Source organism: Calypte anna, chromosome 20 (genome assembly GCF_003957555.1).
Source record: "Calypte anna isolate BGI_N300 chromosome 20, bCalAnn1_v1.p, whole genome shotgun sequence".
NCBI lineage: Eukaryota > Metazoa > Chordata > Aves > Apodiformes > Trochilidae > Calypte > Calypte anna.
This window is the reverse complement of record NC_044265.1, coordinates 11,306,353-11,321,916: the sequence shown is the minus strand read 5'-3', so window position 1 is coordinate 11,321,916 and position 15,564 is coordinate 11,306,353. Positions and strand designations below refer to the sequence as shown.

Here is a 15,564-nt window from a genome sequence, read left to right as displayed (position 1 = left end):
TTCTGGGAAGTCTTCATGTTCAGATTGTGGTTTGCATGGAACTGGAGGCACCTGGAAGCAGAACTGGGATCCAGATCACAGAATCTGTGAAATGCCATGACTGAAGACCTTCAGAGGAAAACAAGCAGGACTATGCAATCAGCTGGCATCCAGACAGGAATTAATGGTCTGCAATTTCTGAATTACATACACTAATGTCTACAATACTGTGAACACCATGGCCAACACTAATCACTTTCTGGGCTTTTCTTAAAACTGCTTACTAACCTCCTTCATGGTCTTTTTGCTGTTTGTGTAGTTCTTTTGACACTGAAAAGATTCATTTTTTAAAAAGAATGAAAACAGTGACCCACTAAGCTGTACAATGGCAAATGCACAAACTGCTAAAATCAATGAACTGCATGATTCTCTTTGCTTATGGTGCTTTTATACTTCTCATAGCTTCTATCACAGCTCAGCATCCAGCCTGCCTAAAGGTCATAATATTAAGATACTTGGAGGAACAGAGAGGAAGAAAGGGCAGTGTGTAATAGTTCTATGTCTCTCAGAGATCTTCAGTCCCCTCCAGTGCCAGTAGGAATGGAAAAGAAAGCTTTCTAGCCAGGTCTCTCTTCCACGATTGCTAAAGTATTTTCATTAAATTTCTACTCTAAATCTGCACTAGATCTTTACTTGGGTTTAGATACAAAGGGGAATATTCCAGGACAAGGAGAATGAAGGTAAATCAGTTGCTCTGCTAGAGACATCTGCAAAAGTTTCCCAGGTTCCCACCTACCTTACCATCTACAAACTTCCCTATATCTCTTATTTCAAGATTTGGCCACCACCACACACTTTCTGCCAAGCACAGAAGACTGGTATTTGTGTATCACTATTAGGACACCAGGGCTGTGCTTCAATTCAGTAAAACAGTTATTGCTTTTCTACTCCTTCTCCTTACAGCAATTTCAAAATTAGTCAAAATGAGACTGGATCCCAGAGTGATAGCCAAGGTATAAGTACATTATAACAAGCTTTGTTAGAAACCCTATAGGGTTGCCTCCAATTTTTTTCCACAAACCAATAATGGCAAAGCTATACATTAAACCAGTTCTAAACAGATGGGATGTGGGGTGAAAGACTGGAAGGTCAACACTGTCGATGAGAACTGGAAAAGGATGTCAGGTGAACTTCTTCCTCTACGTTCCTGATATGTTAAACAAAACATCAGAATAGGGAACAGGTTTTGATACTTGGATAAAGAACATTCCTACTTCATCTGCCCAGCCCTGCCAGCCAGCCTGGATCAGCAGAGACTGAAAGCTGATGCTGGGAGGTCCTTTGGGCAGTGGCTGGTTCTGACAGGCAGGCTCCCAAACCCAGCTGGAACTGGCAACTTTGAAGGTGGTTTCATCTGCTTATAAGAGAAATAATATGAAGCACCTAGACATATGTGAGGTGGTTTATAACTGAAAAGGAGAAATAAAAAGAAAAATGCACTCAAAGGTGTCTGCTCCTCTGGGTAATTGCAGCAAATATCCACCAAGTATCCATAACTGCAGCTGGAGCCTTAATTTCAGTCTTGTCTTAAGTAGTAGCACATTTACTGATTGCACTGGCATTACTCCAAATTTACATTCCAGTAAGTGGTACCATCTCCATTCCTGCCTCCCTCCAGGAGCAGAGTTACCACAGGTTCAGGGCTCCAGAAATCCCTACAGGGGCTGCATTTCTTCCTCAGTCCTGTCTCCACACCTGGGAAAATGGATGTTCACCTCAAGCACAGGCTATGATCCGTACATATCACAGCCCCAGGGCAGAACTACTTTTATAGAGGGGAGGAGAGGAAAGAACAAATCTGCCCCTAAAGCTGGCAATTTAAAGCAGTCTGCCTGTTGATAGATGGTCTATCTTTTGGTACCAACATTGCTACAAGACCAAGATAAAATGCATTTGTGGAATGCTTTAGAATTATCCGTGTTAGAAAGCAGCTCTCTATATAAATTACTGCTATTATTATTAGCCTCTAAAGTAGATTTAATTCTGCAGAGGTGCTACCTTAATAAATCTCAAGATGATTTTAGAACCTAAACAGTTTGTTGGAATACTCAGCACTCAAACTCGTCCTCCAGTTGCTGGTAAGGTGTGAGGCCAGGAGAAAAGCTGAATCAATTGCAAAGTTGTAATGAAAGTAAGTTCCCTTCATACCTCTTGCCAGTCTTACTGCTATCCGTGGCACAACTATTAAGTTGGGGGCTAGATTTGTTTCCATTACAGTACGTAGGACTGCCTAAGCCTTCAAATGCTCTGTACCTTTTCTGAATCACAGTAATGGGGTGCAGTGCTCTGAGCTTATCAGTATTCTCTCATTTGTTTGGCTGGCCCAAGCACTTCTCTGCAGCCCAAGTAACCTTTACAGGAGTGTGGAATGGTTGGCTGGGTTAACACAAAATACTGAGAAGGTCAAAGTGTGTCCTAGATGGCCAGATTTCACATTAGAATTCAAATATATCACTGTTATCATGTACTGCAATGAGAACACGTGACAACACAGGACAGTGTTTTTATGACAAAGGTACAAATATAATAATTTTCTAATACTCTGTGAAATTTGCTATCTTCTAGCCATACTTTTAGAATATGACATTGTAAATAGAAGCCCTATTTCCAAAGGCATCTGATTTCCACACTCACCAAAACGAGGCTTTTCACATTTGCTTTTCTTATTGGGAATATTCCCACTGGGTGCTTCTGTCACTAAGTTCCAGGTGAAAAGGGGATGTTTCATATTTAACTTGTTCTGGTAACATTTTGGAAAATTAAAATAAATATTACAAAATGGGTGCCAGAAAATTGTCCTTAAATTTGCACACCAGAGACAAACAATATCTTCTGTACCACTATCACACCCCATACCACCATGTCAGGGGAGCTGTAGAGCAAAAAGCCAGCCCTGTCCTACTAAATACAAAACTAAGAGATCTGAAGATGGCTGGGGAGAGATAGGTAAGGAAGGAGGCTTGAAAAAGTGGAACAGAGTTGAGCAGAATGATTTTTTTCCTTATATCTTATAAAAAGACAATATAAAAGTTCCTTATTTCATTCTTAAATTTCACATTTGCATGTTCTCTGTATTATCCTCACACATTCAAGTACTGGTTTCCAAGCCTGCCTGATTATTTTGCCAGTAAACTCACAATGGCTTCAAACTCACGAGGGAATAAATTTAACTGATCCTAATATATACATTTATGAATGTAGTTTTTAGCAATATTGGCATCAGAGAACATCTGTTTACTTTGAGTCAATCAAGATGAACATTTTATCTTCTGTCTGGCTAAAACAACCACCTATATGAAGCATTTTGCTTCATTTGTAAAGATGAAATCTTTAAGCAGCATAATAATAAGTACACACTAAATTTTTGGCAGGGTTGTATCAAGGTAACCTATGATTAGGACTGACTGTTTTGCTTCCTAGTCAATCCCATCTCAACACCCTGCAATAACTCAGGATCTGCACACACATCACCAGACAGTGTTGTGCTATACAGAGAAACCAGAGGAGCCTCGTGGACACCTCCCCATCATGCCAAGAAAAGTTGAGTCATATTTGGAACTTTCCTCCACCAACTCTTTAACAAGAGCTATGGCACAAGACAACTGAGGGACAAGGAAACTCTTGTGGCTTCACAGACCCAGTTTATCTCAAGAGGTCACTTCTGGACTCAGGAAGAATTCTATTAATTCCTCCAAGTTGGTACCCATCACTAATACAGGCAATCTGGATGGCTGATTTCAAAGCTTTCCATCCTTGCTCCCAGAAAACACGTCTGTTTTGATCTTTCTATGCAGCCAACCAGTAAAAATGTTGCACATATTTTCTGCACCTATCCAAAGAAATTTATCTTTCACACCCTACTTCATGCCATATGTTGGAAGCTGAAAGAATGAAGGATTTTGCTGTCAGTCTCTGAAGGCAGTACAGGCCCTCTTCCAACTGTACACAGCGTCAGATCTCAAAGTCTGACATTTCACTTCAGCTTCTGTCAGCACTATCTGCAGTGTATCTCTGGTGCACTGTTGAAAATGTTCTTGATAGGCAGCTCATATGCACTGGATAAAGTGCTCATTAATCTTGCCTTTAAAGTACTGAGAAGTTGGGTGGTGGAATGCTGAAGTGAATGTGCTTGGCTCCAGCACGGAACGGATGTTCCCGCCGACAAAGGGAGTTTCCAAAAAGCTGCCTGGGAAGTCATTCCAGCTCTGTTTGTTTGCTTTAGGTGTGTTGTTTTTCCTTAGAGAAAACCCCCCTCCTCCCAGCCAGTTTTGTGCTGGCAGTGGGGCAGAGCCACTGCAGTGACATGAGTGATGCTGCAAGGCAAAAGCCCCATTCTGGTACCTGCTGGGGATGGGTTTTACAGCTCCTGCATCCTCCTGTAGCACACTCGTGGTTGGGCACTGGCCTCAGGATACAACCCTGGCTCAAACATCCATTCAAACAGAACGAATCCTCTCAGCAGCACAGTGGAAGGTAGATTTTGGAACAAGGCTTTTGAACCACCTCAAGAATCTAATGCATGGGGTGATTTTTACAACTGCTCTTTACCCCATGCTGCAATATTTTGGTATTTAGTAGGAATAGCTCAGTCTGCAAGAACCTGGTTCTCTGACAAATATTTTAGAAATGCCTCCAGAAAACAAGGACACTTCATGAAACATTTAATGAAAATATGGATTTTTGCTTGTTTTTAATCCCTACCCTATTAATAAAAGATTGTTTTTTTAAAGATTCACTATTTATTTTACTCCCTCTGCAACCTAATACAGTAGAAACAGACAGTAGTTAGGCATTTGCCAACAGCAACAAGAAAACAACAAAATGAAACAGAATATTTTTTTGTCCCCTTCTGCACCTAACCCCCCTCGGCAGAAAATGCATGATATTAAATTCATTTTGACACAAAACTATATTAATCACTTCTGGTGATGATTCTTTAGTTTGTGATTATTGTTCAACTATTTTATGCTTGCATCAGCATTCATAGCAGAGAATCTGGCTGTATTCACTAATAGCTGAAAGGTTTAGCATCACTTTAGCATCAAACCCATGTTTTGGGTGGAGTCTTCCAGCTTTATTCTATTAGGAATATAAAGCCAAAGAAGAAAACAAAATCTCAAAGATGCCAGCCACTCTCTTTCAGGAGAGATTTATACATTAAGGGATACAAAATAAAATAATGGCTATGTGTTTTAGCTTTGGAGTCTGGCAATATTCCTAAAATAGTTGGACATGCTAGTTAAATCCTGACATACTGATTTACCAAGCACCATATTAGACAATGGCATTAACCTGCAATGATCAGATATGGTAGAAGCCTCCTGAAGCCTCAAATCCTATTAATTTCAAACCAAGTTGGTAGCCAAATGGCTGCATCAACTCCATATCAACCTGAGGCCCTGCAGGAGAGCTGCATAAACATGTTCATTGATTCATTCACACTGAAGTATGAATGAATCAAATACCTTATTCAGAAATGTTCCTCAGATTCCACTGGTGCTTGTCAAAGAGAAGCACAGGCTCAGCATCTCACTCTCACTAATGACCATGCCTTATTTTCCCATGCTCTACCAGGTTTGGTAGACCAAGTTCTGGTCTACCATCTGACTGCCCACGTTGATTACCAGGGAAAAATGTCTACACCATGATTTCAGATGCATGCACAATTCTAAAATGTGTGCACTGTACTGGGAGACTCTCAGTAATAATGTTCAGCCACAGATTCTTAACAGCTTAGTGGAAACTGCCCTCTGCCAAAATCTTAACATCTATATCCATCACAACCCATCTGCTTTGGAAAAATCTGGCAGAGAAGATCTGGCAGTGCCTCTGAGCTATGCCCTGTGGCACAGGGAGGATGTGGGGAATAAACCACAGAGAGCAGGTTCTCCAATCACAATATCCTGTTGGGCTGTGCAAGCTGACTGACAGCTCAAGCCTTGTGGCTGTGCTGTGGCTTTACCAGGAGAAAACCAGTCACCACATCTCTGCTAAAAAACACCCAGAATTCATTCCTGTCTTTCCCTAACAATTTTTTGTGGGTCCCAAGACCATATGGCAAGAATAATCAGTGGACTACTAATGCTGTCAACAGTGCATTAGTAAAAGGGGAAGCCTCTGTGCCAGAAACACTCCTCACCTGGGAATCCCACTGCAGGAAGTTTGCAAATGTGCCACAGAGACCCCAGATTTATTGCTCACCACCAGATGATCTCTGAGGTCCCTTCCAACCCGGCTAATTCTATGATTCTATGATTCTATGACCACCTGCTCAGGGAAGCTCTTGGGAAGAAGCTTTGACATCTTCATCAGATGACTGAGATCAGAGGGGAGGAGGCACTTCAGGAATAGGGACCAGGGAGAACCACACCCATTAGAAGGAACACTTAAGCAACACAAAACATCTGCTAAGTCAAAGTTTAATTACCACCCAAATGGCAATAACTTATATTTTCTGTGATTCCCCAGGATGCAAGAGGCTCAGACCAATCTGTGAGTGTACATAGGAAGCAAAGAGTGAGACCTCTCAATCCATCTGCCTCCTGACTTATTAAGTCCACAGAATGTCTGGAAATGGAGTTTTGAAGAAACAAGACTTGACTTAGCCCTCGGAAAAACAGTAAGAAACCTGTACAAAATGCCTTTTAAGTAAAACCTATTGAAGCTTCAGACCTCCACATTAAGTCTTCAAACACTCCATCTTACAAAGGTCAAGCATCCAAACAAGAACTTGACTGATGTACAGTTTTAATGACAGATGCTCACCTACACTTGGTGTGTGCGTGCTGGAGCGATTGTTCTGTTCATCAAACTGCCACTCACACAAAGAGCTTCCCTGAAATGATGACAGCCTGGAGATGCACAGCTGTGCAGGGACTTTCACCTGCAAATTTGCAGACATACCTTATCAAAAAGCAGAGCTTAAATAAACATGCTGAGCAGATAATGCTTTGCCCAGGGCATCTCGTTTTGGTTCCACCCAAACAGTAGGCGAAACCTCTCATGGGGGTAAGGAGAGAGATCTTACCCTGGAAAGACAAAACAGCAGGAAATCCTTGAGGAGTTCTTTAGAAAGGCACCTATGTGCATACCTGGTGGGTCTAACTTGCCTGAGACAATTTAATTGTAACACACAAAATAAACAGCTCTCTCTGGCATGTCAAGGCGTGTAGCTTCACTTATCAGCACCTAAGCCATTTTCGGTGAAGCAGAACTGAAGTGTTTATGTGAAAGCTGCTTATGTGGCCAGCCACTTGAGAGTTCTCACTTTAAAGTGCCATGAAATAGGCACACCATTATGGGAATTAGGGACATTTCTCTACAGAGGGCCAGCTGGCAATCACAGGGAGACCTGGCTTCATCTGGAACATGATTTTGCACATCTCGCCCTGACCCACTGCACATTTAGACCAACCCAGTGCATGTTGAAGCTTTACCTCCAGAGGTAAAACTGTCCTCTGGAAAAGCAGTAAAAGGCTCCTGGCAGTGCCTTTGAAAAGGATATTGGAGTGATCTTGGGATACTGGGGGAATATTTCATGAAGCTGCACTTGGTACTGTCTTATGTTTTTGATTCACTACTATTTTACTTAGTAGACACATTTGGAAGTGTCAGAGTTTCCTCTGTGAAATTTAACTCACAGGGAAGGCTCTCTTCTTGCACATTACAAATTTCAATCAAAAAGTTATAACTTGCTGGAAGTGCCACGTAGAGTTTCCTATTAACCTTCCAGTGGCTACCATCACAATATGCTATATGAGAGATTCACTTCCATTTATTTCCCTGAGGAAGTATTCATAGTACCACAATAGGTAAACCTGGCTTGAAAAATTCTGAAAGAACCAGCAGTATAAATGCCCTGTGATAAAGCTGCCAAGAAGTATTTCAGCTTCATTGAAACAAAACCTTACTGAAGGAATGTTTAAATAATTCCAGTTGGAATTTTCCTGACACACAATCACACAAGAAACTTCCATTTCTTTTTTTTTGGGAGTGGAACTCCTAAATTTTCCCCATAAGGTGTGAATCACTTCTCTCTCAGCCTCCCTACCTAAGGATTTGATGCTTTCCTTGCCAAATATTAAGAGATCTGGGGTTGAGGGGTGTTTCAAACCCTTTCCAGAAAGTGGTGGATATGTTAATGATGGGCAAAGCTACTGTTTTAACAGCAATACAGTACCCCAGTAGCACTCTTGTTTCCAATATTCTCATCTCAAGACTACAATATCAGGCAATTAAGCATTTCACCATCCCTGGGAAACAAGTAATTATTGCCATTTCCATCCAACAGACTGAGGATCTAGCAAACACTGGTTGCTGGCTAAAACATGAATTGGAAATGGGATGTTAGGAGTTGCTGCACAGGATCAGACCTGTGAGCTCTCCCTCTCTCCCAGCGCTCTGCATCCTGACCAAGCCAGAAGACCACAAAGGAGAAGACAGTGGGAACACAGGACAATTTATCCTGACCCCAGGTACTGCAGATCAGTTCAGTTCTAAGCAGTTTCAAGCTGTCATTTATCTAGAATGGTATTTCAGAGCTGTGAATACTTCTCAGTCATCTCAAAGCCATATTCCCTGCTGAAGATCCTCAGTAAATTCTTAGTGTCAGTGACATCTTGTGGCAATGAACTCTTTGCTACAACATATGGTGAACGTGGCAGGAGAGGGACAGGCAGAAAGCTCAGGGACAGGCAGAAATTCTGCCTGTTTGGTAGGTACCTGTTTGGCCCAGTGCAAAGCTGAACTCCAAGCAGTCAGTGTGGATATAACCCCTTTCAGGCTATATTCTCTATACAAAGGGCTATCCAAGGGAAAATAGACTGGGTTATAGCAAACCCAGAAGCTATCCATGATTTTTCAAATTTCTTGTCCTTTGTACTGCTTGAATGCTTGGGCTTCTGAAGTCCATATGAATCATTCTAAGAGCCTCTCAGAGCTCAGTATGCAAATTTGGCATAAAATACATTTTAAAAAATTGCTTGAGTTCATAGGACTCAAATAATTTTGTTTTCTCTCTCCATTTTTTCCCCCCTCCATTCTTTCTTTTGTAGAATAAAAAGGGATTAGTGCATGTCCAGCTATCTAAACTGAGCCCTTTTAGGAAAAAATGTTGACAAAGGAGAATGTATATTTATATAGCTCTGAAATCCATGCAGAAAATAACTATTTCTAAGATAAATACCGCAACTTCATAACTTCAAAAAAGTATTTGATGAAGCAAAATCAATTTTCTTTAGCTGTATTTCATTTCCTTCTGTTCTAGTACTTTCTTTTGTAGACTTTCTTCTATCACTTTGTGTTGCTGGTCTAGTGAGTATTAAAAAAACACTGAAAAGTCTATGACTTGATACAAAGTCTACTTAAGCAAGTGGGAATCTTCTTTCCTCTCAGCAAATCTGAGGTCAAGCCCTTAATAGCCTTAAACAGAAGGGTATTTTGACATTATGGCTGTTTCACAAAACACCCTCAATGTTCAGCTTATCTACACATCTCTGCACACAGCAGCACTTGCTCTCCATGGGAATTCTGCATCCCAGTATTGTTATATAGCTGTCTACAGTACAGGTTTTTTGCATGGGATCTTCAGAGTTGGGAGAAAGAAGGATTCTGGAAGGAGAGAAGCAAGGGAAGCACAGGAAACTTGGACTGGGTAATTAGGTATGTTCCAGTTGCTGAAAGGTCACAGTAAGTGATCTGAAATAAGAAGGCATTTTCATCTTGCTGAATGCAGAATCTTCCACTGTAAAATACAAGACAGACAACAATCTGCCTTTCATGGCCTGAGGAGAAAACACATAGGAAATGCAGACATTTTAATGGGCAAACAGCAAGGCATTAGAAAACTCCAAGTACCTCTCTTGTTTCTTTGTCTGAATGGTCTGCTCAGTCTACACAAGGGTTCAGGTGCTGTAAATCCCACTACTTTATGCTACAGTAATACATTTAAAGATGCTCATTTCTCACTGCAGTCATGTCTCAGAGTAAAACAGGGAATTTTCTGGAAAAAAACACTGGACAAATCCAAAATTTTTGTTAATTGCCATTTAAACATTTGTTCAGACTCCTGTCTTCTCTCCTGATAATTGTTTCCCATTTAGACAAGTAATTAAAAAGCAATTGTGCTATTTTACATGTGTTACCATCAATTTACTTTTCCACTGCATAACTGAAAAAATGCAAAATGAAAGCACTTGAGCCTGGATTTAGACAGTCTAAATTCCACTTGAGTTCCTGCACCTAAGGTTTCCAATTAACAAGGTGTCTGCAGATGCAGCAACCAGGAACGAGGAGCTGAAAACCCTGAAGCCATCTGAATCTGGGCTGCCATGCAAGCACCTTGCTGCAAAAACCCCTTATTTGGGAGGCATTGAATCAGCAAAAGGGTTTCTGAGCTGGGGTATTGCTTCCATCTGCACTTTCCATCAAGGTTAGTTTGTTGACTAGATTTAAGGACAGGTTATTGACTATTTGTGGAATAAACAGGGGTAGCCTGATGCAGCAATACCTCCCAGCATTTGTGTCAGCATCGAGTCAGCTCAGTCCTTCAGCTGCCTCAAAGGCTACACTTAAAGAGATGCAAAATATGGCTTTAGGAAGGACTCTTGGTGAAGAGAACCTGAAGGATGGAACTTTTCCTATGAGGAATCTGAACAAGACAAAGCAGATTTTCTGAGTACAGAGGGAAGATTCTGATCTGTACGTAGCAAACATGAAGAAATGTAATCAATCCCCAAAGGGTTCCTAGTTCACACCAGGCTGAAGATGAAATGTTGGTAACAGAAGACTGGAAGACAGATGCCTTCAGAAAGCAAAAACTCTGTAGATGTCTATCACTAAGAACTGGGTTTGTTTCCATGCAAGATTCTGTCCATTTTGCATGTGTCTGTTCTAGATACTATGGCACCATTTGCAAAAGCCAATTTTCCCCCCATCTGGTTGACAGCCCTCCCTCTATATTTGCACAAACCAGAGTTACCAAAACAAGATGGGCTGGTGACATCTGTGGCCACTGGTGATGCATTTTGCAGCATCAGCACAGAGAGAACATCAGTGAGAGGTTGAACAAGGAACCAGCCCATGCACTGGGAGCAGGCTGTGAATGCCTTAACTCTTCTATTATTCATTTTGACCAAGAGGGACACAGCAAGGATGGTGTTTCATTTGCTCACAGGTAACAGTTAAGATTTGATCAACACAAAGCACACAGGTGAGAGAGGAAAGCAGTGTCATCTCCTGAAGATTGCTGAATCCTGAGAAGTCACCTGAGAAGCCCTCCAGGAACACCACAGACTCCACAGTCAAGGCAAGTGTGTTGGCCTCATCTTCCAGAAGGCAAATCACTGTAAAGCCCTTTCAAGGCAAAACAATTTCCAACTCCCTTTCTATAAGTTAGGCACCTAAGCACAAGTGGCCCTATTTTCAACAGTAGCAAGCACTGAGGCTCTCAAAAAGATGAATGGAAGCTGTGATTGCTCACCACTGCTGACAATCAGGTGCCTTGTAGTTAAGTGTCTACATCTGCAAAAGAAAAAGCTGCATCAAAGGCTTCTTTTTCACTGCAAGTGCAAGCTGGGGTATTTGAGTGCAGCCAACAGCCTGAATGCCTTCCTTGCAAAGTCTTGCAACCTCCAGCAAAAAATACTAAAAGCATCACATGGGGAATGCTCCTATTCACTGTTTGCAGCTATACCTTCCTAAATATTTTAAAAGTTTGACATCACTTGTAGGCTTAGGTGCCCAAAAACCGTGTGGCCTTCTGTGCTGCAGATTCCCATGGGATCCTGGCATCAGGCAACTCTGTACTTACACTGAGGGGAGTACTGCTGACTGAAGCCCATTTGCTGTGAAGGTTGAACATGATGCTAAACATTTCCTTAAATAAATTCTCAGTTGGATCCATTAGGCTGGAGCTCACTTAGGCTGTATATTCTTGCTGTATTTGGGGTGGTGCTCTGACCTCCCAGAAGTGCTTAATAAATCTTTCCCCTATTTAGTCCATTTATTCCACAAATCAGCTGGTCAGTAAAACAGAGAGAAGGATGAAGGCTCACTTCTCACCAGGAAAATGGACTCAGCATTCCTTGCTCTGAGATCCTGTCCCTCATTCAAGGGAAAGAGTGCTCATAAATCTGGATTGGTGGATCTGAAAAACTGAAATAGGATTTATCTGGATGCCTTCCACACACTGCAGCTATATTTCATAACCAATTACACTTGCTCACTAAATTTTGAGATGCCTGTTCTTGAAAACACACACTTTCATGGGGGAGGATAATTAACTGTACACTTTCTACCCACTCAAGAAGTATCAGACTGACTATATTACAAGCCAGATCTGAAATCTGTTGCTACTGAACTGTAACTCTCTTTGAAAAGGTGTTCAAAGTTCTAAGCATGGTGATAATTCAGAAATATATAAAACACAACCCAGACCCATCTTTGCACTCTCACCAAGATCTCTGTTACCATACTATCTCCCTGTTCACTGCCAAATTTTCTGCTTCAAAACGATGAAAATGAGGAAGCATTATTCTGCAAATAGGGAATGTCCTGACACCTAAAGCAAGGTAATTTATCTTTTAAAAATCTCTCTTTTTCTTTTGGTGGTGGAGGAGTGGGGGAAGGAGGGATAATTTCATCACTTGCAGCATAATACACTGGTTCAAAGCCTGACCTCAAGGAAAGCAAGAAAGAAGAAAGTGAATATTGAGAATGGTGTCAGCTACTATACCTAGGAGAAAAGGAATTAAATTAATGAAGAGAAATTAAGGCTGAATATTAAGACAGGGGAGGAATTCGCCATAGAGAGGCTTTTCTCTTAATTTAGTACAACACTTCAATGCATGCTTTTTGCCTTATAGAAAGATTTACAACCTCTGAATGTGTGTACTGGGTGCTTGACTTCCTACAGCTTTCAAAAAGAATCAGATGCCTGAACTGCCCTCTATGGCTCTGGAAGTTTTCTCCTCAGACCCTAACTAATCCTTATTCATATAACTTGGTGCATTTCCAGGCTGAAAATTAAGCACTCGGGTGCTTTGCATAAGATTATGGGATGCTGCTGCACAGGCAAGGCTGAAATCCCACCATGTGGAACATTCCAAAGGCCCGGAACCATGACAAATGCACAGGAGTGGCCAACCAAGCATGCCTTACAGGGGAGGCTGGAAAAAGGAATCCAACACCATTTCTGTTTCTTCTACCCAGAAATCTGGTTATATAATGGCAAACCCATAGCTTCCAAACAGAGTTGCAGTGTCAGTGCAAACTGAAGTTTTTCCTTCAAGGAGTCTTTTTGTCCTCAAAGCACAATAGATACTCATGGTACTAGGAGCCACCATTTTAATTTTTCTTTTTGCCTCATCAAGTACTTACAGAGCAGAAGGTACTACCAGTGATAAATGTTACCTGTCAAGGCTTTACTTTGATCATGCTTCAAGAAGGAAGGATTTCCAAATCATTTGCTTGGAAATTTTTAATTCTTAAGTGGGTTGTTTGTTTGCCTCAAAGGAAGCACTAACCTATTTTACATTGTCAAAAATCTATTTTTAAACAAAGTTTTCCTTTGTACTTTAAACATTCCCTAAAAATACTTCTTAGGCTCATTTTGTAAAATTAAAATGAAGTAGATGTTTAAACTATCGTCTGATTCAGCAGCTCTGTCATTGTGCTTACCCACTGCCTATGGAAGGATGAAATATGGCCAATGGCTCTGTTCACCTGAATTAGGGTATTGAGTTAATACTGTCATTTGTCATGGCACTGAAGTCTCTCTAAGTGTGTCAAATCACAAACAGGAGAGATTCCTAGTTTCACTTAAAATTCTTTTAAAACTCACAAGCAGAGCACGAGCATTAACAGCCCTCTCCTGAGCCCTTCCTATGGTTTATATTTAGTGTCAAAAATAAAAGTAGGAGGCTTGGTGTGGGAGGTGGTTTAAAAGGTCACCTCTATAGCTTATAGAAAGGATTTGCCTTGCTCCACTAAGCCCCAGACACCACACTTCAATTTTACCAGTTAAATTTGACTTTGCAGGACTGGGCAGGAGGGGTGCAATTTATACAGCGTGGTCAGCAGAATCCGCAGACCGTGCCATGCATCACAGCCCAGCACCTCCAGGAACCTTCCTGGCCTCAGCTCTGCACAAGATAACTTTGCAGGAGCAAAACCAAAGCAGTCTGCTTTCCTTCTAAAGGGAAAGATTTGGAAATACATTGATATTCTGAGCTGTCATGCTGTAAGTGACTGGTAGCCTTATTATAGGAGACGACAAAACAAAACCAGACAGGATGCTATTATAATCTAAATACCACCTGTTAGCAGAGGGATCCTAGCACTAATATTGCCTATTTTAATCAACAGTAAAAGCAGTAGCAGAAGAGTGACTCTTCTGGCAATGGAGATTTTGCTTTCTGTATTTGGAGGATGCTCTTTTCCATTCCTTCACGTCATGTCTGAGGGAATTATTCACAGGAGCCAGCTCCCTTTGTTTTGTGCTTACTGTTCTTAGGGACTCAAGAATTTCAATAAATTCCTTTCACATTAAAAAAAGAAAAATCTTGGAGGAAGGGAAAAATAAAGCTTTTTTTCCCCCATTTTATTTACAGACACTGCTAAGCCTCCTTAAGCTACTTTTGACTCACTGTCTCATAACCCGAGAAAGCAGATGTGAAGAAGGCAGATATGTAACAGTACAGCACTCACAGCAGGGCTGCCAACTGTCAATAGATTTATGAACAGTTTCTAGATCTACAGGAGTTTTGTGAAAATTCTTATTCTTTCAGTAAAAACTGGCAAGCTCTCCTACATCTTGGCAAAAAAAAAAAAAAATAAAATTGCAATTTGAGAACATACTGGAACTACTTCCACCTGGAAAAAGAAAAAAAAGACCAAAAAAAACCCAAACCCCAACACAAAACCACATAACACCCCTGATGTTGCTGGATCAGATAATTTCTGCATGGAGCTCTCTTTCAAATTACTCTGATGTTGGAACAGATAACGGAGTTGCTGATGTTTAAAAGTAATTGGCAAATGAATTCTTCAGGATACTGAATATTGTGCAACAGAATGTGAAAGCCATTTAGTTAACCACTAAAATAGAAATTCTTTGTTTCAAAAATAACTTACTGATATTGGAGTTTTAAAAATAACCACCTAGAGTTATGTTTCTGACTAATCACATGGGATATTTCCCTTTTTGCCCCAAAACTGGGCAGATTGATATTCAAATGCTAATCTGCACAAACAGTTCTGAGCTTTATTTTCACTGTTCTGCTTCGATGTGCAAGATCTGTGCTTCCAAACCTAAAGGCTGTACTGAAATTGTTTTGCATAACTGGCTTAATATACATAAAATTATAGGGGCATTCTACAAATTAGTCATTGAGTGCTTTGTACTTGCACCTGTTTTTCAGTTTCTATAATCTGCCATTCACCTGTACAGGGTCCAGCAGGCAAAACCACACATCTGGATACCCAAGCTACATAAACCACAGTGTACAGCATGGTGCAGATATAATT

The 15,564-nt window shown here is 40.9% G+C and overlaps 1 protein-coding gene across 1 annotated transcript in view; it reads right to left on the bottom strand.

Annotated features, from left to right (window-relative positions):
• CDH4 (cadherin 4) overlaps window positions 1-15,564 on the bottom strand; it is a 407,807-nt gene that overhangs the window by 191,857 nt on the left and 200,386 nt on the right. The window lies entirely within an intron of this gene.